The sequence below is a fragment of the Coptis chinensis genome, chromosome 2, assembly GCF_015680905.1.
Source record: "Coptis chinensis isolate HL-2020 chromosome 2, ASM1568090v1, whole genome shotgun sequence".
Classification (NCBI taxonomy): Eukaryota; Viridiplantae; Streptophyta; class Magnoliopsida; order Ranunculales; family Ranunculaceae; genus Coptis; species Coptis chinensis.
Window position 1 is genome coordinate 95,307,254 of NC_141457.1, and position 20,359 is coordinate 95,327,612.

The window sequence follows — 20,359 nt, forward strand, 5'->3', positions numbered from 1 at the left end:
TAAGCATCACTTGCACCTGGAGTCTGGAAATATACAAAACGGCATGCAAGTATATCAAAATAGGGAAAAATCAAATGAATGCATTGGGGGATCACCTACCTTTCTTGGTTTGCACTGAAACATCCGACATTGCATATACATGTCGGTTGGCGTAAGTATAACCTCCAGTAAACTTGAAGCAATAAAAAAACTAAACTTAGTTATTATTTCTTCCAATATACTCACAAACCGAGTATATTTAACACCTCGGTGACCTGTGGTTTATAAAAGTAAGATGGAGCACACAGACTGCATCAACAATTCTCAACATTGTACTCACAGTCGAAAACACCAAAAAAACAATAAATCTACTAAAACCATTAATTCTCATAATGGTATTTACGAAATGTATGTAAGCAGAAAACACAAAACAATCTGCATCAGTTTATTAGTTATCCAAGTTGAACGATGCAATCTAAAACCATTTCGCAACTTGAAATAATGCTTGCACAATTTCGTTCAAACTAAAATAGCTGAATTCGAAATGAAATGAAAATGAAAACTTACCAAACATGATCGAATTCGTTGAACTTGTTCAATTATAGAAATCAGAAAATAGAAAACCTACCAAGTGAATTCGAACTGTATAATTGTATCGTTAATAAAAAGAAAAGGAATGAAAAACTCTGCAAGTACCGAATTGAATTATGAAATTGGAATCAAGATTCACCCAATGAACAATGACTGAAAAAAGTTAGTTCCAAGAAATTGACGAAAACAGGAAGACTTAGACAATGATATTGGAAATTGCAGTTGTGTTATACTTTATAGAACCCTTCTGGAGTTCTGGGGGATGGTTACAATAAGTGAGTTTGAGCAAGTTCAGAAACCACCGATCCTGGGAGAGAAAGAGTGGGGAGTTGGGGTTTTATACTTGAGTTGTGTTTCTATTGAATAATTGAGTTGAATGGAAGAGGAAAATGGAAAGACAAAAGAGGCTTGGGAGTAACGGCTATGCTAATGGCAGTCTTGAATAATCCAATTAATTTTCTGGTGAAGAAAAATGAAACTTTGGATTTAGTAATGGGAGAGAGGAAGCCGAAGAGGGAGCTGAGTAATGACTGCCACTAATGGGAGTCTTGAAAAATCAAATAATTTTGCTGGTAAAGAAAAATGAAACTTCAATGATTCCGTTTGGAATACAAACGGCCACACGTTTGCTAGGCTTTCTAAAGAATTGAGTGCATGGTCTTTCTAAAGTACTTTACCATTTCAAATTTCATTATCGTAAATTTAGTGGATGCTAAATAGTTTTTATATTTAGATTTTGGTAACTCCTCTTCATGTGATGTAATTTTAACTTTCAATATATTACCCTTTCATGCTAAATTGTAATTTTGTGTTACATATTTTTTTACCGACAACTTCAAGACAATCTTCTCATCAGCAAAATAAGATCAAGTATTAAGAAAAGGGACCTTAAAGATGAGGTCATTGCGAGGAAACTTTTCAAGAAAAAAAAACACAGATTCTCAACACAAACGATAAATATATAACCAAGCTAGTTGAATGCTCCTAGCCTTCTAATGGATCATATCATTGTATCATTCTCTTGAAATTTAACAATTGTGTCAGGTGTTAAAAGTCACAAAGCAATGCAATCAACATAAATGTTAAATTTTTTGTACATTGTGGCCTGAAAATTTATATATATTAACTGATTCTCCACGAATTTGATTAATTATATAACTATAATGTCAAACGTTTTGGGTAGAACAAATTAGACACAATAGTAGGTGGGGGGAATTATTTTTAATAAACTAATAAACAAATTAATTTGCTGATAAAATATCAATAACATAGGAATACCATATATATTAACTGATTCTCCACGAACTTGATTAATTATATAACTATAATATCAAATATTTTGGGTAAAACAAATTAGACACAATAGTAGGTGGGGGGAATTATTGTTAATAAACTAATAAGCAAATTAATTTGCTGATAAAAGATCAATAACATAGGAATACCATATAAAATCAAAATTTAAGAAATGGAGTTGAAAAAGATGCACAAATCTACCCAAGTACTAACGATCTCACTTGATACAAAAGAAACTCACTACTGATATGGTCAAGAAATAATAATATTATTACCAATAAAGATTGCAGCAAGGTTTCGCAAAAAGAATGAATGAACGTCACAATGGTGCTCAATAGGAAAAGTCATATATTTTTAACAACGACAAAAACAAAATTTTCAAACTGAAATGAAAACACATTGAACTCAAAACCAAATTGAACATTAATCATTCTTCTTCCGTGAATAATATTGTGTTAGACTTATGGGCTATGGCTAGCTTCTACTAGCATACTAACTACCTCGAGCTGTTTATCGAGGGGGAAAAAAAAAGTCTTGCACTTAGACACTTTCATCATCAACAAATTGAAACTACAAAATAAATCAATTCAAACATGCTAAAAAGTTTAAAATGCAAATAAAGAAATCATTAAAGTTTAATTGCTATTATTAATGTTAAAATTGCACGACAAAAAAACATACACAAATATTTGTGGGCACTCGCAAGAGAAATGAACAAATATAGTTTTACCATGCATGGTTAGCAACTCTGAGAACATCATCAAGCCATAGTTTCTTGAATCTCGAAATAGATTAAAATTGACGAAGAATCATGTACGTACTGCTCTTAAAGCAACAACAACACGGATAATTAGTGTTATATATAATTCATATCAAGACAAATATGTCTTAAACACTGATAATACCATATATGCAACATGGAGTGAACAGAATAACAACGTACGTAACAATGGAACTTACGTCATATTGTTGATCGAACCCCATTGTCTTATGCTTTTAGAAACGCGTTAAGCCTGCCAATAGTATTCATTAGCTTCACAGAAATATGTAAAGGTACCAAAATCAAAGTTACACACCATAAAAAAAAACAGGCTAACATGACTAAAACAAATTAGTTAGAATTAAACGGAAATAATTTAAAACTTAATCAGAAGCAATGAATGAAGAAAACACATAAAATGTTGATGAGAAAATAAAATGTAAAATGAAAAATAGAGAAGAAGAGCAATGACAAAAACAAATAAAACTAAAATTATTAGTTTCTTGATTATGGAGTAGTGGTTATGTTTTAGAGGTGCCTTTTAATGGTGCTAATTAATGTGAGAATACTAATTAACCTCATATCATAGCTTGCTTACCGCTTTAGTTAAGAACAACAACAATTGTGGAAAAATTAAGGTAATTCCAAAGACTAAAATGTTACGTAGGTACATTGATGGGTAAATTGATGATTTATAATTATGAGAATGTTACAAATTGATTATGAGTATAATATTGTGTAAAAGGTCATTTCAGAAGACTACGAGAGTTTCAAAATTTCAAAAATGGTGTAGAAAATTTCTCTGATGGTGTATTAATCCTTACTATTAATACAACCGTTTTTTTTTTTTATTTTTTTTTAATACAATACTTAAAAGCACTTAATAAGTTTAATATAGGTGAGGAATCGACTTAAATGTCATTGAGAATTAGCATCAAAGGGGTTTCAAAATGCTCTAGACCATACATCTGCCCCATCTAACTCAGATCCCAAGACAATCCCCACCATTCTTTGTCTATCCATTTTGTTTTGTTATAATAGATATATATATACGGGCCGGCTACGTCGACATATAAAATTGACATACGCATTCCAAAAGCAGATTTGCATATTGAACTAAGGGCTGATTTTTTGTAGAGATGACTTACCTACTATGGATAGTATCTCCATAAAAAATCACCTCAATCGGATATGTCTAGTCTTGTCAAAAGAGTGTTAAAATTCTGGACCATCAGATAAATTTCTAATTTAAACTCAATTTTTGGTAGGGTTAGAAATGTTCAAAGGAGCTGATTTTTTGTGAAAATGATCTCCATGTTGTAGAGATCACATTCCCAGAAAATCAGTTTTTAGTTCATTATGTAGATATATAAGATTGTGTATGTCAATTTAGTATGTCAAAATGGGAGGTGCCCATAGCGAGTACCTTGTTATTTATTAATAGAGCCGAAAAGAGGTAATAATTTCTTCCCATGTTTGAGGAAATTTGCCTACCTATAATGCAGTAAATCATGTGCTGGAATCAGTTAAATTCCAGTTATACCCCTATATTTCTCAATATTATCTTTATGTTATCTTAAATTTAGTTTTGTTGTTCTGAATGAATAAGATGCAAAGCAATGAAAGAAAATTTCTACAACGTTCTCATGTTTCTTGAAAGTGTTTAACTCAAAATCTTATGCGGGTTCGGTACTAGTGACATTAACGAACTCATATTGGTTGATCATTTCAAGTCTAGCTTTACGCTTCCAAAAGGCTACATGATGGCATGCTACACTCTAACTTAAGAGCTCCTATGGTGTTCTTTAAGACTAATAACCCGCTCGGACGGATAATACAATCAATAGATTTGCGAAGGATATGGGTGATATTTATCCAAATGTTGCTGTGTTGATAAATATATATGTTCTTAAGCAAGTGTCACAACTTCTTTCGACTTTTGTGCTGATTGACTTTGTGAGCACCATATCTCTGTGGGCCATAATGCCACTTCTGATATTGTTTTAAGCCAAGTGTCAAAACGTTCTTTGACCTTTAGTGGTGCTTTAGTTTCTTCAGTGTAGTTTCAATGATTTTCTATTTTCTTTCGAGTTCATCTATCCGAGGATATCCTCATAGGGATGACATCCGATACCGTTGGATCTATTTTGATCCAATGGTCTCTTTTGATCCAACGGTCCGAAAATCAAAAACAAAAAAAAAAGTATCGGCACACTCATCCCTATGGAGATATCTTTGGATAGCCCAGACATTTTCTTTAAGATCTAGATATCCGTATCCATGTTTGTTGGTCCAACTATCCGTATCCTGGTTACTTGTTCATTGCCAACTTTTATTGTTCGATACAATACCTCACATAATCATGCAGTTGACATTTTACCTGTAAATAGGAAGTTTTTAAGATTACATCACTGTTTGTATTTTGCAGTGCACAGCTCGTGAAGTAAAACGCTTGGACTCCATAACCAGATATCCTGTTTATGCTCAATTTTGGGAAGTTTTAAATGGTTTATCAAGCATTCGTGCATACAAAACATATGACCGAATGGCTAAAATTAATAGGAACTCTATGGACAATAATATTCGATTCACCCTTGTTAACATGAGTGCGAATCGTTGGCTCGCGATCCGTTTGGAAACATTGGGAGGCCTCATGATTTGGTTAACAGCAACTTTTGCTGTTGTGCAAAATCAGCGAGCAGATGACCAGCCAGGTGGCTTTTGCATCAACTATGGGTCTTCTTCTTAGTTATGCGTTGAATATCACAAATTTGTTGATCTTTGTCACTCCTCGACCGCAAGTTTGGCTGAGAATAGTTTGAATGCTGTTGAGCGGGTCGGCACATATATAGAATTGCCCTTTGAGCCTCCAGGTGTTATATAGGGGAGTGATATTCTCTATCCACCACGTGCCCAGCATGGTGGAAATAACACATCGACCTATGGAGCCAGGTTGCATCTACGAGCTAGGAGAATGCTCCAAACGGTTAAGTGATAGCACGCCAACCAGGGCTAGGAGGTGACCCAGCCCCCTTGCTGTGTTGATAAATATATATGTTCTTAAGCAAGTGTCACAACTTCTTTCGACTTTTGTGCTGATTGACTTTGTGCACCATATCTCTGTGGGCCATAATGCCACTTCTGATATTGTTTTAAGCCAAGTGTCACAACGTTCTTTGACCTTTAGTGGTGCTTTAGTTTCTTCTAGTGTAGTTTCAATGATTTTCTATTTTCTTTCGAGTTCATCTATCTGAGGATATCCTCATAGGGATGACATCCAATACCATTGGATCTATTTTGATCCAACGGTCCGGAAATCAAAAAAAAAAAAAAAAAAAAAGTATCGGCACACTCATCCCTATGGAGATATCTTCGGATAGCCCAGACATTTTCTTTAAGATCTAGATATCCGTATCCATGTTTGTTGGTCCAACTATCCGTATCCTGGTTACTTGTTCATTGCCAACTTTTATTGTTCGATACAATACCTCACATAATCATGCGGTTGACATTTTACCTGTAAATAGGAAGTTTTTAAGATTGCATCACTGTTTGTATTTTGCAGAGCACAGCTCGTGAAGTAAAACGCTTGGACTCCATAACCAGATATCCTGTTTATGCTCAATTTTGGGAAGCTTTAAATGGTTTATCAAGCATTCGTGCATACAAAACATATGACCGAATGGCTAAAATTAATGGGAACTCTATGGACAATAATATTCGATTCACCCTTGTTAACATGAGTGCGAATCGCTGGCTCGCGATCCGTTTGGAAACATTGGGAGGCCTCATGATTTGGTTAACGGCAACTTTTGCTGTTGTGCAAAATCAGCGAGCAGATGACCAGCCAGGTGGCTTTTGCATCAACTATGGGTCTTCTTCTTAGTTATGTGTTGAATATCACAAATTTGTTGACTGCTGTCCTCAGACTGGCAAGTTTAGCTGAGAATAGTTTGAATGTTGTTGAGCGGGTCGGCACATATATAGAATTGCCCTTTGAGCCTCCAGGTGTTATATAGGGGAGTGATATTCTCTATCCACCACGTGCCCAGTATGGTGGAAATAACACATCGACCTATGGAGCCAGGTTGCATCTACGAGCTAGGAGAATGCTCCAGACAGTTCGCATTAGCACGCGAACTAGGCTAGGAGGTGACCTAGCCCCCCTCCGCAAAGCAATCATGAATAAAGATGCACTTGCACCAATCTTGGCCGCCAGCTACTGACCACTGCCACAAGCTACTTGTCCAGACTGCTACTCCACATCATCACAGCAGACCTATGAGGACAGTTCTCACATGCTTTCCTAATCTCAACCCCACGTTTATGATGCCCTTTACACGTGGTGGACGATGATACACTCTCAACATCTATAAATACCTCTCCTATGAACTACGCCAGACCTGATTCTTGACTCCCCAAAAAACCCAAGAGCAAGATACGTAGGCAGTTCGCTCCCAAAACCGAACTCGGTCCTCTCTATAATCCATTCCAGTTCCCATTCAACTGTGTATGTAAAGGAAAACCACACCTTTACATTGGCGCCGTCTGTGGTCTCGATTACTTGAGAAACCAAACCACTTTCACATAAATCAATAACTAAAAAACAAAACTCTCAAGCCCACGAAGCATGGCTAGCCTCGAAGCTCAACTCCACAGTTTGGCAGGACAATTAGGGACAGTGAATGAGCAAATTGCTCAACTCAGGCAGGAGAATGTCGCACTACGCGCGCAAGTGGACACACAGAACCCACTAGGTGTAGCTGCAGAAGACGACGTCATCAACGTCAGCCAACAGATCAACGAACTGAGCCAAAGGCTCGACAAAAATGCAGTAAAGAAAGACTCCACTCAGATCGTACAAAAGATGTTGAAAACCTACCACGCATCTCCATTTGCTGCTGAGCTTCTCAATAAAGCTTCTCCTCCAGATTTCATCCAACCACGGTTTCCAATGTATGACGGTCGCACATGTCCCGGTCAGCATGTAGCTCGTTATGTTCAAAGTCTAACACTTTACAGTGCACCAGAGTTCGACCACCTTCACTATCGCCTATTTCCCGCTAGTCTAAAAGATGGTTCGCTCGACTGGTTCTTTTCTCTCGAGGCTGACTCGATAAAGAACTTCGAACAACTCACTGACCTGTTCGTAAGCCAATACATCCACAACAGACGTAAGAAAGGCAATCTCAATTCACTTTTCCAGCTCGCACTCTGTAAGGAGGAAACCATACGCGCCTTCTTAAGTCGGTTCAAAACCGAACTGTTAGACATGGAGAGTGGCCTCAAAGAGTAATTTGCCGCAGTGGCTTTCACCAACGCCTGCCGCACCCGCAACACCGCACTCACCAGATCGCTCTTGAAAGAACAGCTCGAAACTTTGGTCGAGCTATACGCTCGAGTTGATAAGTAAATCAAGTTGCAAGAAGGTTTGAAAGATCAGAACCAACAAGAAGAAGAAGAAATCTACGAGGTTACATCACCCTCCAAAAAGCGATCCAAACAGTAAGGGCAGCCCTCCAAAGGCAAGGCAAGCAGCAACCGAGAGTTCGCTATACTTACCCGATCTCCTAGTTACATACTAGATAAGATCAAACGAGCTGCCTACTACCGACCCGATGTACGGCAACCAGCAGATCGCCCCGACCAGCCCTACTGCACATTCCACCGCGCCAAATGACATGAGACCGATGTATGCTGGGGGTTCAAACATTACCTGCAAGACCTCATAAAAGTAGGGCACATCAAACAATACACCAACATCGCTGACGGCGACCTGCGCTACAAGCTTATGGCCCGCAGAACACGAAGTAGGTCCCCACCTCGACATAACAACCAGAGGGACCAAGGTCGCTCTCATAGTAAAGGACGCCCCCGAGACCGCTCTCGTCATGATCGTCTTCAGCAATCATCAGATCGAGAATATGACAGAACCATTCACATGATCACACTTCAAGATGATTCCGTTTCAAAATCTAGGGAAAAGAGAAGGCGCGTGGGCGCCTTTCATGAAGTCTACAACTTTTCTTCGCAAGCCGCACCTGCACTGCGTAGTTCAGGCCGCAAGTCAGGAGACATTACCTTCACGGAGGCCGACCTCAACAAGGTTTGCCTCCCGCACAATGATGCACTCGTGGTCCATGTCAAAATCAGTGACTGGACCGTCAAGCGAGTTTTGATATATCCTGGCAGTTCGTGTGACATTTTGTTCTACCATACCATCCAAGGAATGAACCTGCCAAGATCGGTCTTCATAGACCCAATCACCCCTCTCTTTGGTTTCAATGGCTTCAGGGCCGACCCAATAGGAGACATCATACTCCCAGTCTCAGTGGGTTCCCGAGAGGATAAAGTCAGCTTCAATACGCGTTTCAGCGTCCTCGATACCAAGTTGTCCTACAATGCTATTCTAGGACGACGTTGGATTTATCAGATGTAGGCAGTGCCTTCCACATTGCATCAGGTTATCCATTTTCCAGGCCCTAGGGGAATGATGGAACTTTGTAGCAACCAGCTCGAAGCTTATCATTGTAACCAAGTTGTAACGCCCGAATTTAAAATACGTATTTATTTATTTATTAATTAATTAATTAAATTATTCATTTAAAATTCGCTAGATTGGAGTTGGAATATGTGGGCCTGATTTCTGGGTCCGAGTCTGTATTGGGCTTGGGTTTCAAACCCAGGTATATATTCATATTGTTCTGGAGAATAGGGTTCTTAGATAATAAAATAAAATAAAAATGGAGGCAGAGATAGAAGCTCGTTGGCTAGAGCATTGGAGCACGACGATTCGGGTTAGGAGGGATTCGTCGAGCTGTTAATTAAGGTGAGTTGTATTTTTGCTATTTCACCGAATCTATAGTTTTCCGTGTATCGGTGTATACAGACATATTTCTCTGTCTAAGGTTTTGGCCTATTGATACTGCTTGTTATCTTGTTTTTATTCGACGTCGTGCCTGTCGTATTATTAAACTTTGTTGTGAGATAACATAGGTGTGTTTGGTGCGATAGGTTGTGAGATAACATAGGTTGCTGCACTGATCTGGTGCTCCTGTTATTACCAAAAATAGAGTAAAAACTAAGCTTTAGTAGGTTTCTTATCTAGTTTTTCCTGGTTTTGCTTCCAATAATAGTAAAATCCTCCATTGCTATACAGTGGTAGTTTATTAGTGGAAGTTTATAGCTTTTAGCCTCAAAGGTAAAATCCTCCGCTATCTATAGTGTGAGTTCGCTGAGGCAATTCTTAGTGCTGGTTCGCTTTCTCCTGAAATAGTTTGAAGCCTAGCTTGTTCTCATGGCTTCTGCAACCAGTGAAAATGGGCAAGCTGTCCCTCAAACCACGTCCTGGAGGTCCCTTTTTGGTCGGCCTGGGTCTTCTGAATCCACAGTAGCTTTTAAGTCCTTCTCCCCGATCTATGTTGATGGTGTGGCTGAGTTTCCGTCGGATTTACTGGAACAAGGTAAAAAGGAGTGGGATGAGTATTTGGTTGGGTATTTTCTGGACAAAAGATTGTCATTCCCGATGGTAAAGGAAGTGTTGCAGAGAAAGTGGAAATTGAAAGGGTCTTTTGATATCACTACAGATAAAGAGCTGTTCTATATGAGTTTTACGAGCTCAGAGGATCGCCAAATGGTATTAGATGAAGGTCCGATTTTTATTGCGGGCAGAGTGTTTGTAGTAAAGCCATGGACAGTGGAGGTTGATAATTACAAAAATAAGGTGGCCTCCATTCCTCTATGGGTAAAGTTGATGGATGTCCCGAAAGAAATGTGGACTTTTGATGGACTTTCGTACCTCGCAAGTTTAGTGGGTGGCACACCCTTGTTTATGGATGATGCAACAGCTAAAAGGAAAAGACTATCTTTTGCTAGGTTCTGCATTGAGTTCCCAGTAAACCATGATTACAAGGAAGTAATAACAATGAAAGCAGGGAATAGAGAGGTTGTTATACCTCTGGAATACCCATGGCAACCGAAGTCTTGCAAAACCTGTAATAAATTTGGGCACTCAGCAGACCAATGCTCGGGTAGACAAACTAGGATATGGAGACAGAGGGCAGTTTCGCGTAATGGTGGAGAGACCATAAGAGCCACAAGAACAAGAGGAGTGACTCCCAGCCAAGAGGGGATTGATATCGAAACTGTCCAAGAGAACCAAGAAGTAGCAGGATCGCGAACAGCTGCTGTAGTGATCCAGATTTCAGGTAGCAATGAGGAACTTGAGCAACATGCTGCCATGGCTGAAGCAGTTGTGGATACTCAGGCTGCTGGACAAATGTTAGAGGTAGGTGTGGTGGACCTAACTGCAGGTGTGAATGTGGCTGCCAGTAATCACAGTGAAGGTGCTAACTCCCAAAGAGGTGTAGCGCCACAGGGTGAAACATTGCAGCAAAACCAATTGATGGCGGTAGGAGTTTCTGTATGTAGTGGTAGCACTGCTGGGCTACAAGAGGCAGAACTGAGCTGCGAGATGGTGAGGGTACAGAGTGGGGATGAAGATAGGCCGTTACATCACTTTCTACCAGATAACCCTCTCGCTCTACAGTTTATCAGTGAAGGGGGTATGTTTGAATGCCTTGCAGCAGGCGACGACCTTGAGGACGACATCTCTGATGCAGAACCGGAGTTGTTTGGTGATAGGACTCCTCCTCCTATACCAGCTGTTTTGTCAGTACAGACTCGAAGCCAAAAGAAGAATAGAAGTGAAAACCAACACCAAACACAGGCAGTTTCTAGTAATAGAGGTAAACAGAGAGGCCGAGGGCAAGGAAAGAGAAAAGCTCACTGATTTTTATGATAAGAGTGTGTAGCTGGAATGTGCGAGGGGTTAAATGACCACACAAAAGCTAGACAACTAAACTTGTTTAGTAGAAAGAAGAACATTAGTTGTATGGGAATTTTGGAAACGAAGGTAAAACGAGAAAAATTCCTAGCTATATCGGGAATAGTATGTCCTTCGTGGGAAAGTATGCATAACTATGCAAGCGATGATAGTGGACGAGTTTGGATTGTATGGAATCCGGTAGTTATGGAGATTACAAAAGAGTTGAGACGGCGAATTTATTCACTGTAAGGTCTCTATCTTACAATATGATTTCCAGTTTACATTGACAGTTATATATGCTAGTAATAACAATGCAGAGAGACTGATCCTCTGGGAGGAGCTGAAGTGTCTCAGTCAGGGAATTCAAGGTCCGTGGTGTGTTCTTGGGGATCTGAATAATGTTCTCTTCTCGCATGAAAGAATTGGGGATGTGGCAGTCCACCAGAGGGAAACAGCTCCACTAGCAAACTGCTTAAATGCTTCGGGGCTGTTCGATCATACCGCAACAGGTTGCTTCTATACATGGAACAATGGGGGTGAGGTCATCAGGAAATGGTCAAAGCTGGATCGGTGTCTTGTGAACTCTTCCTGGGCGTCCTTACAATTGGCTACGAGCGTGGAATTTCTAACTCAGGAGTTTTCTGACCACTGCCCAATAGTGATGTCTTTTCTGAATAAAATTAGAAGTCGACCACCTTTTCGGTTTTGTAATTTTTGGCGACTTCATGAGGATTTTGCACCTACCCTTGCTCAATGCTGGAACATCCAAGACCATGGTAACCCACCTTACATGCTATCATGCAAGCTAAAAGCGTTAAAGGCAGTCCTCAAGGGCTGGGCTCGCTCCTTTTGTAATGATGCCCACAGACTTGTGGAGGAAACTAGAGAAGAGCTGAGACATCTTCAAGTGAGACTACAGGTGAACCCTCTAGATTCTTCGTTATGCTGCCAAGAGAGTGCCACAAGGCAAAAAGCTTTGTCTTTGATCAAGATGGAGGAGGCGGACCTTTATCGAAGACAAATATTGAGTGGTCGTGGTTTCGGGAAAAATGTAATGCTTTTTTCTTTAATGCTATAAAGGAGAAGAAGTCTAGGAGTGTTGTATGGTGTATAAAAGACAAGGAGGGATATCTCAGAGAAGGCCAGATGGAGGTGAAAGATGCATTTATTGAGTACTACAAGGACCTTCAAGGCCACCTCACCTGCTCTTTGTGACCGTGCAGTCTTGAATGAGCTCAGTATCGTTGAAGTGGATAATTGCACTAGTCTTCAGCTGGTTTCCCCTATCACTGATGCAGAGATAAAAGAAGCTCTTTTTGATATGGACGACAATAAAGCTCCGGGGCCTGATGGGTTTAACGCTTTCTTTTTCAAGAAGTGTTGGGATGTTGTTGGCAATGATGTAATAAGAGCCATCCAGCACATTTTCCAACATAAGCAGATGCCTAGAGGTATAAATTCCACAATCCTCAGTCTTCTTCCGAAGCAGAGAATGTCTTCTAGTGTTGAGTCGTTTAGACCTATAGCATGTTGCAACATTATATACAAATGTGTATCTAAAGTTCTCACTAACAGAATGAAATTATGTATTTCTCCTTTGATTTCTTGTGCCCAATCTGCTTTTGTGCCTGGGAGGACTATACAGGATAACTTGTTGCTTGCTCATGAACTTTTGCGAGGTTATGGCCGGAAGAGAGGACAAAAGAGGTGTGCAATAAAGCTGGACATCAAGAAGGCCTATGACTCTATAAGCTGGAATTCCCTCTTGGTGATCCTACAGAGATTTAAGTTCCCCCCGTTGTTTGTCGAATGGCTGAAGATGTGCTTCTCATCTCCGTTTTACTCCGTTCTAGTTAATGGGACACCTGAAGGATATTTTGAAGGAAAGCGAGGGCTAAGGCAAGGTGACCCGGTCTCTCCGTATCTTTTTGTTCTTGTGATGGAGGTGTTAAGTGCTATGCTGCAAAAAGGGCTTAGGTCAAAGTCTATCCATGCTCACTCCAAGTGTAGAAAGATTGGTATTTCTCACCTTTGTTTTGCCGATGATGTATTGCTATTCTGTAAAGGTGATATGGAGTCACTTCTGGCGATAAAAGAAATTTTGGCTGCATTTTCTAATGCAACAGGGTTACAGCTCAGTAATGCAAAAACTACCCTCCTCACGGGTAGTATGTCTGAGGAAGAAGGGCTACAACTTGCAGAAGTACTAGGAATCTCCCTGGTTACTCCTCCAGTCTCCTACCTCGGCTTACCGCTCACGGCCACCGGGTATTAAGGAATGTCTCCCACTCATTGAGAAAATAACGGGGAGAATTTCAAATTGGAAAAATGCAGCTCTTAGCCGGGCAGGAAGGGTGCAGCTTGTTCAGTCGGTCCTCTCCTCTTTCCAAACGTATTGGGCGAAAACCTTTGTTTTGCCGAAAACGGTGCTGGATAAGGTAGCAAAGCTATGTAACAGTTTATCTCACTGGACCTTCCATGGAGAGGAAGATGCATCATCGCGAGTCATGAAACCATGAGAGTGGCCAAAGACCAAGGTGGGCTTGGGCTGCTAGATCCTAGAACTTGGAACAAAGCGGCATACTGTGGGCTCGTTGTCAAGATTGCTCAGAAATATGATTGCTTGTGGGTGAAATGGACATGGGAGCATCGTATAAAGGGGGGACATTTCTGGACTATGAAAGAACCCAAGGACTGTTCCTGGGTGTGGAGAGGTATCCTTAGGCACAGGGAGGCTGCCTGGAAGAGTGTGAGATACAGTATTGCTGATGGTTTAAAAACGAGCTTCTGGCATGATCCGTGGTGTTCTGGCCCTTTGATCTTCAACGCCCAAGCTAAGGAATTGCTCGCTTCTATTCCCGATGATGCTTGTGTTGGATCGATTATTGAAAATGGGAGTTGGTCAAATACCATTTGTCAATTACCAAGCTGCGAACTGAAAAAATGTATCATGGAAACAGAGGTAAACAGCTTTCTGGCAGAGGATAGAGTCATCTGGACTCCAACAAGCACTGGTCGCTTCTCCCTTGCATCGGCTTATCTCTCGCTAAAGAATATTCGAGGAAAAGTGAAATGGTTCAAGCTTGTTTGGGGTAAGTTATCGGTGCCCAAACACTCTTTTACTGTATGGCAGCTTTTCTCTGGATCCCTGCCCACCCAAAATCGACTTATGTTCAAGAAAGTCATAAATGTATCCAGCTGTTGCTTATGCTCTGGTCACGCGGAATGTTCTTCGCATCTTTTTTTTGACTGTGCGTTTTCAACGCAAGTTTGGACGAGGATAAAGCTAGCTTTGGGCTTGTCTGGGCAGGTGAAGAGATCGCATGAAGAGTGGTACTTCTTAATGCGACTATGCAGAGCGAACTCAATGCAAAATGAAATTCTACGGGCCTTCACGTGCGCAACAGCCCATGCGATTTGGAATGAGAGGAACTGGCGTCTAAAGAAAGGCAGGAAAAGATTACCGAGTTTCTTGAGCATGCAGATTCTGAATGATATGAAGGTTTATCTTGGCAAAACACTGCAGTCTATAAAGGAGAGCTATGCGCTGCGGGTGCTGCTGGAAAGACTAGGCATAGAAGGAAACTACCAGCCAGTTGAGGAACAGTGGGTGCGCTGGTCAAAGCCGAATGATCGCACCGGTCTTTGAATACCGATGGAATCACCAAACTTCGGAAAGGCGGGGGTATGGAGGGCTAATGCGAAACGTAGAGGGCAGGGTCCTCTTTGGGTTCACTGGATCGTCCACTTCTCCTTCAGTGCTTCGGCAGGAACTGCTAGGAGTTATGAGAGGACTACAAGGAGCTGCCCAGCTGGGAGTAAAGCGATTGCATGTACATTCTGACTCCATGAGGGCTGTACGTATCCTAAACTTGAAGGAGGAGCCACCTTGGACGGAGAGGAATAGCGTAGCCCAGATAAAGCGCATTATGGATGAGTTTGAATTGGTGGACTTTGTACATGTTTACAGAGAAGGGAATCAGGCTGCAGACTACTTATCTAAGCTTAGTGATTCTATAGACGATAGTGTTTTGTATTTCATTCCCCCTTTAGACCAAAGTTTGCATGTTTTGGTTAAAGAGGATGAAGAGGGTAAGTTGTACTTGAGATCATGATCAAATAAAGGTTGGGGCATCCTTAACCCCTAGTTTTTTCCAAAAAAAAAAAAAAAAAAACTTTGTTGAATATCGAAAATTTGTATTTGAACTGTCGAACCTTGTTTGGGCCCGTTAATGGCGGCTAAATCCCAAAGGAAAGAATCGTCAAATTGTCGAACTGTCGAACAAGATGGATTGAACTTGTATATAGTTTTGTATATAGTTTTGATGTTTGGTTGTTGTTGTATATGGTTTGGGGTGTTGTGGAAGCTTTGAACCGGCATTAATGGAGGCGCCAGCCTATAGAAATCAGTATTGTTAACGATTTTTGAATTTTGATAATGTTTATAATGTGGTGGTTGTGGGTTAGTTTATGTTTGGTGGTAGTGGGGATGATTGGGTGCTTGACAGTAGTGCCATTTGAAGCTTTGGATCCGGCATTAATGGCGGCGCGAATTCGAGATCCAGTTTTGATGAAGTATATGAATTGAATGATTTGAGTTTTTTGGTTTTGTTAAAGTTGTAGGGGTTTTTATGGGGATTAAAATAGGTTGGTTGAAATGGGTGGACGAGTGGAAGTTGACGGTGGTCGATCCGGTGGTAGAGGTTGCTGGAGGGAGAAGATGACACTGTTGCTGTGTTTGGGCTTGGGGCTTGGGCCTAAACATTTTGTTTGGTTGGGCCTTAGCTTGTTTAGTTGTTTAGTTGTTGGGCCGAGTTCTAACTTGTTTCTTTGGGCCCGATTCTATTTGGGTTGGTTGGGCCAGTTCTATTTTGTTTCTTTAGGCCCAGTTCTAGTTGTTTGGTTGGGCCAGTTCTATTTCGTTCTTGGGTCAAACCACTTTAGTTTTCTTTGGGTCCGAACCATGACCTTAACCATGACCTTAGCCATGAGCCCATGAACCATGCACCTTTGCCCTTAGCCATGAACCATGGCTATGACCCTCAACTTGTTGAACATGGAAACGACAGCTTGACTTTGACAATGACCGGTTGATTTTGACCGTTGACCATTGACTGTTGACCGTTGACTATGAAATGTTGACTTTTTTCTAGATTTTCACATATTTAAGAATATGGACAAATGTAGTAATAAAATATTGTCGAAAGTGTATGGACAAATCAAATGCTAAAATGTTGTGGAAGCTTGTATAAATTTGGTTGTCATTATCTAAGAAAGATTTGATGTTGATATTGTGTATATTTTGACACGTGACGAGATAGAAACTTTAGGAGATATAATATTCTTAAAATGCTATAAAAATGTTATGCGATACGTTTGAAGCAATTGTGACATTATATAATATGTTGGGATATATATATTAAATGTAATAGTTTTAGAGAAATAAATGTATAAACACTCCATTATTTTATCTGTGAGACGCTAGTAGAGTATTTGTGGATATTTCCCACGGGATTGTGGCGTAGTGCAATAATATATTGGCACGTGACAGAATGAAAATGGTTATGAGATATATTGAAATATTTCTAAATATTGTGGCTTAGTACAATAAGGTATTTGACCTGCACGTGATATAGTGGAATTATTCTGAGATATAACTGTATGACACTTGAATAAATTATGTAACAAAAATCCTAGAACCTAGCTACCACAACTCATGTGATTTGGCCCTTGTGATGGGCGTATGTGATATGATTGGCCCTTTGGGCGTTTCAGTGAATCTGAATGGCCCTTCTGGCGTAAGTAATGTGATTGGCCCTTCTGGCGTAGCCGAATAGTGGCTTGATTATTCCGTTCGCAAAATTAGAACGAGATGCGCGATCATTTTATGCCGTATAGTGGCAGTACTTACATAATGGCTTTCGTGTGAGGGTTGCCTGGTGTGCGGCATCCCGCTCAGGGTAGTTACGCATGGAGTGGTTCATTATGTAAGGGGAGGCATGTGGATGTACATGTTCGGCGTTAGGAAGCGATTGTGGTAGCCAGGAAAACTAGGTAAGACATAAATACGACGTGATTTTAGGGACACACAAAGAAAGCCTTAATTAATATAATTATGATAATATGTTGGTTAATGATATATCTTTAGATAGATGATTCTATATGGTTTTGCAGAAGGGTGGGTCAAACTAATTACTTGTGCATGGACGACCCACTCTGTAATTGAGCATGAAATGAGGTAAGTATAGAATATGTTTGGCTGGTTATTAGTTTAGTTATAACCTAAGGCGCCTCGTGGAGGAACTAAATGCCTTTTTATTATGCGTATAGTTTGTTGTGTGGTTAGTGGGAAGTTAAGACGCCTCAGTGGAGGAATTACCTGCCTTACTTATTGTACTTAAGGATGTCGTATTAGTTGTTGGGAGTTAAGGCGCCCCGGTGGAGGAACTAACTGCCTTATGGATTGTGTATGTATATGTATAAGTATATGTTGTATTTTAGAGCTACTCACACCAACATTTTTATAATGCTGACCCGATTTGCATGTTTGCTTATCGGGTGTATTCATTAAATGAACATAGTTGATAAGTCTTGACATGTTTAGTATTGAAGAAGGTTGGTTGCTGCTTGTGGTTTGCGTTAGTGTCACAGTTCAGGATAATGTTTTGTTTTCCCTTGAGGTGAAATAGATTTTCAGTTGAGACATTCGTATTTTCGTTTGTAATTTTAATTAAAGAGTTGTTGAAAAGAGATTTGTAACCTAATCTTATTTGGGAATTTTTGTAATTACGATGACTTTTGTTTAATTGAAAATTTTTATTGGTTTTTAATTATCTGCATATTTAAACTGTTTATGGGTGTTTGGGAGTTGAGAGTGCGTCACACCTCGAAGATCGAAGAGTCGGGAACAAATATTGTTTTTCGAATTTTGTCGAAATTCGGGGTGTGACACAAGTCCTCGCAACGAACAAGACCGCTGAATCTCCCGGCAACGCCAGAGACGAGCCCACTAGTTATACAATGGCCAAGGACTTAGTGGCCGAGGTCAGAGCCAACGCACCAAAGCAGAACGCTGGGGGTTAAGGCAAGAAGTTCCTCCCACCGATCCAGATCCCATAACCCACTAAGGCAGCGGTTGACCCATCAATCCAGATCCTAGAGGTCGCTCCATCAGTCAGCACCTCGCATGTTCAGACCCCAGAGGTCGCCCTACCAGGTCCTGTACAGCAAATGCAGCCTCAGAAGATTACTCTAGCCTCTGTTGTCATGACCACAGAAGTCACCTCTGACCCTGTTGTCGTAACCACAGAAGAGACTCCGGTTCCTACTGCCACTCCCGTCACGCATCAGACAGGCAAAGCATCCACAGAGCGCAGCCTCCCCGAGGACTCTCAACAAACACAAGCTACAACACCAACTGAAGAAAGGCAGCGAGTGAATTTGGGAACAGAAGACGACCTCAAGTTCGTCTATGTAGGGGCTAACCTCGACCCCACACTTAGAGCCCACCTTGTAAACTTTTTGTCCATGAATAAAGACGTATTCGTGATATTGTTCTTTTTACTACGTTAGAGATTGACTCTCTAATTTGGCGAAAAATGCGAATTCAAAGATTTCCTTACTCACAATCTTCGTGTTCGTAAAGTTGAAGTAAGGATTCGAACCAACCTAAAGTCTAGGACAAACTATAACTTGGTTTTTACTCTTAGGGAACTAGTGAGTAAGTTTAATACTAATACTAGGTTTCTTTACTACACAAACATTAAAAAAAACATTAAGTTTCAAAATCATGCAACTAAAACACAATACAATTTACTAAAAAAAAAGGTGGAGAGTTAATCCTCCTCATGTGAAGATAACTTTTGTTGTTGACTTTAATAAGTTCATTTTATTCTTCCTAGACTCATAGACAAGTCCTAATAGAATAAAACTTGTCCCTAACATGTATGGCTCATCTCTAAACTCATACATGCTAGCAAGTGGAACCAAGCGATGACTTATCTTTAAGCTCATCACTTTGATCCCTAACTAGACACTACACCAACTATCATTTTTGGGATAGGATGTAGGTCTAGTTGTTCTTCCTAACAACTTACCAAACCAACAACAAAGATTTTCCCTCACATGAGTTTTATTAACTCCCCAAAAGGGAAGTTAGCTCATGATCCTTGGGATAAAGGATTACAAGTTAACTTGTAACAAAAAGAGATAGAGAAAAAGGAAGAAGAAGACTAACTATCTAACTAACTTGCTTTTGATTTATTTCACTAGAAGAAAACCAAAGTTTCCTCCATTAAAACTATTACAAGCTTTTCTTACAAAACTAAAAACTAAATAATCAAAATGACTAAGGAACTAAAATAATACAAGATAAGGAAAAAAAAGTCAAGGGAGTAAATGGAGTGTCCCCCCCTTGTTTTGTTTTCTTCTCCATTTGAGAGAAATCTCATTTCCTCCCACGTGAAACATCAAACCACATTTACTTCATTTTTATCCACCACATTAAAACAAAGTGACACCTTGCCTTTTTTCTCACTATTAACACCTAATCTAATTAATTACATGCAAGGTGTCAACTTTGCACCAATAATTTGTCATTTTTGTCTTGACATGCTCCATGATTGATGACTCATCTAATCTTGCAGGCCCCATCCATGTGCGCGATCCAGTTGGTCCGATATTTGGGCAATTTTACAACTTCCCGCCTATGCGTAGAGTTCATCGCCCTGATTGTCTGAGCAGCTCTCTTGTCGCATTTGGAGTCCTGGTTCAAGAGGTAGGAGCTTTGGAAGTTTGATGCTTCTGTGCCAATTTGGAAGAATTCATATATACGTCGTTCCTCATGCTTTATCGCAGGTTTAACCAATATTTCCATGTTTACTACGAATACCTGCAAAAGTATGAAAACA

At 40.2% G+C, this 20,359-nt stretch overlaps 1 pseudogene; it reads left to right on the forward strand.

The window, feature by feature from the left end:
* The window catches only part of LOC147519245 (ABC transporter C family member 1-like), a 92,207-nt pseudogene that overhangs the window by 13,303 nt on the left and 58,545 nt on the right, over positions 1-20,359 (forward strand).